The sequence below is a fragment of the Pezoporus flaviventris genome, unplaced genomic scaffold (genome assembly GCF_033815535.1).
Source record: "Pezoporus flaviventris isolate CSIRO_AGI_PZ_B2104156 unplaced genomic scaffold, CSIRO_AGI_Pfla_v1 ptg000016l, whole genome shotgun sequence".
NCBI classification, from domain to species: Eukaryota; Metazoa; Chordata; class Aves; order Psittaciformes; family Psittacidae; genus Pezoporus; species Pezoporus flaviventris.
In genome coordinates, this window is record NW_026892564.1 from 5540910 (window position 1) to 5543803 (window position 2894).

A 2894-nucleotide genomic window follows, 5' to 3' on the forward strand; every position below is an offset into this window, starting at 1 on the left:
GTTCATGTATGTATATAAGATAAAAATGTCCTGCTGTGTGCTTTGTGAAATGAATATAAACCATGCCAATAAGAGATTTAGTTTAGACTTTAAATCAAGCACAAACTCAGCTTTGGCTTTGATAATGTATGATACAGATTAAAAACAGTTAGTTGGAAATGTTAATGGACAGAGATCATCTTTAGAGCTGGCAGAAGAATAGCTCTGCTTTGCAGGACATCAACACAAACCCAACAAACCTGGGATTGTTTACCTGGATTCTGAATCAGAACAAATTCTGTTGACCCAGGGCTTTCAAAATGTTTACAGGAAAAGACAAAAGGTATCCTATGGGCAAACACATTTTGAAACACTGAAATTAAAAAATGTCTAGGTAAGCCAGTTTTGCCCCAGGAGGTGCTGCCCATTATGATTCAAAGAAAGACATATATTCTTTAAAATATCATTTAAAAGGCTGTTCATTAGAGTTAACACTAGAAGAAGAGAATAGCATGGATAATATATCCCCTTAGAAACAGAGAGCCCTGAGTAGTGTAGCATGGAACAAGACTCTGATCCATGTGCAGCACATTATGCAGGTGCTCTCTATGGCAGAGATTATCCCCTTTTGGTCCTTCAAGATATTAGAAGATTTTCTCATGAGGAAACAACTATCTTCACCATTTCTACAGTCAAATATGAAAGATGTTCCCATGAGAACTTCTCACTGCACTGTTTAAAGGCAAGGTCATGGGGGAGGCAAAATCAGTGCTGAGCAGGAGCTGACTCCAGGTTCTCCCATTTCAATGAGCTGGTTGAGATTGTCCTGTGGCACAGCACAGCACACCTTGCATGCAGCACATGCATCTGGTCAGGTTAGCTGCGCTGTGGATCACTCACTCCAGGCACAGTACTCACAACAGGATCCCTACAGCCTGTATTCTGAGGATCACAAACAAGGCAAATAAGGTGATCACAGAGAGATATTTAAAAAGGAACTTGAAAATAAAGGCCTGCCTGCGTGTTACAACACTGCTGTTGATTCAGTTCTGAAGTGTTATATAGCTTAATAGCAAGCATTTGATAAGTCTTCATAAAAATATGACGTGGCTGCTAAAACTAGCCCATTACTGAACTCTGAGGAGTACTTTTTTTTTAATCAGTGAGAATACTTTTCCAGTGATAATCCTGAAAGACTTTCGTTGATAGCAGATTTGAGATTCTGAGGAAGTATTTAGCTGTGTCTGTTTTTTCTCCTACTTGTTTGTAACAAGGATCTCCTGTAGACTTTGTTAATGCATAGCTTCTGAGTTAACATTTAGTCTGTAAAAGCATAATTTTCCATGGTCTTTTCACAATTGTGTTTCAGTAAGGTAAAAAGAACTCATGGAAAACATATGTTGCATTGGTCTTTCAAGTGGAATGAAGTTTATTTTGCTTACAACCTCCACTGAGAGTTCACTTCACCAAGAGCTATGCCTATTTTTTCTCTCTTTTGGCTCCAAGTCACTCAGAAAGGAACATGGAATAGATTTTTTTTGTCTGCAATGAACAACGTTAGCACCTTACTGTAGGCTACCTCCTTTCTGACTGTGTCCTTTGTTACTTGTGTATATAGTAAATTTACCACTTGTTTATTTGAATAACACTTCTTCCCCAGGTCTCCTATGCAATTTTGTGAATTAGCTCATATTTTCTCTTTTCTGCATTTTCTTGTTACAGTATATTTAATTAATTTATTTGAAAACATGTAAGTATATAAAATCATTTTTTAAAAGTAAAAAGAACAAACACAACTGTTAAAATATAAGCCATCAAATCTAAGGGGTTAGATTACTGGAGTAAATCCATGTGCCATGGCTCAACAGAGAATGTAAAGGTACATGGAAAGAAAAATTAGTATGTCTGCCTGCATTTTTTAATTCTCTTTTATCTAAACATTTTGAGTATAGATTTTATGTTTCTGTAATGCTCAAATAATAATGTGAATCTCTTCATTAATTAGATGGCAGTTACATTGTGAACAATATAGATATTTCTAGTTCTTTAGAGGTGTAGGTGAGTGAAATAACAATTGCTAAGTACACTGGGAACAGTACACTAATATTTGAAAAAAGAACTACTTTGACAGGCACGTATATATGTAGGTTTGTTGAAGAACAGAATGTTTTTTCAGTCGTTACTCTGAGCAGCTTTATCTGGGGGAATTAACAAGTTCAAACATAATGATTTCTTAATAGAAAGCAAATCAGGTGTTACAAACTATTTTACCCATAACTATTCCTCAAGTAATCAGCAGTAAATAAAACTGAATTGTGGTTTTTGAAAATATATTCACTACAGATTTATGCTACAGAAGTGGTAGAACTCTAACTAAAAGGGGACAGAAGATGGGTTTCTTATGCATATATCAATACAGAGTGAGAATATTTATAAATGTCTCAATATATATTTAGGGTAATAACTAAATTAATTTTTTATGTTTCTCAGAAACAAATGTTCTAAAGAAATGGCTATAAAATAACTATATCTACTCAGTAGCATAATGAAATTACACATTTTTGATCTTGTTCATTGACTCAGATTAGCAGGATGAAGTAATATGCAGCTTCCCTTGTGTTTATACTTTTTTCTTCCAGCCTCTTCTGCACTTGATCTGTGTGCCAGGTTGACCCCGCCTGGATACCAAGTGCTCACCAAATCCACTCTATCACTCCTCTCCTCAGCTGGACAGAGGGGAGAACATACAATGAAAGGCTCCTGGGTTAACACAGAGACAGGAAGAGATCTCTCAACCACTACCATTATGGGCAAAGCAGACTCAACTTGGGGAAATTAATTTAATTTATTACCAATCAAATCAGGGTAGTATAATGAGAAATAAAACATAAATCTTAAAACATCTTCCCTAAACC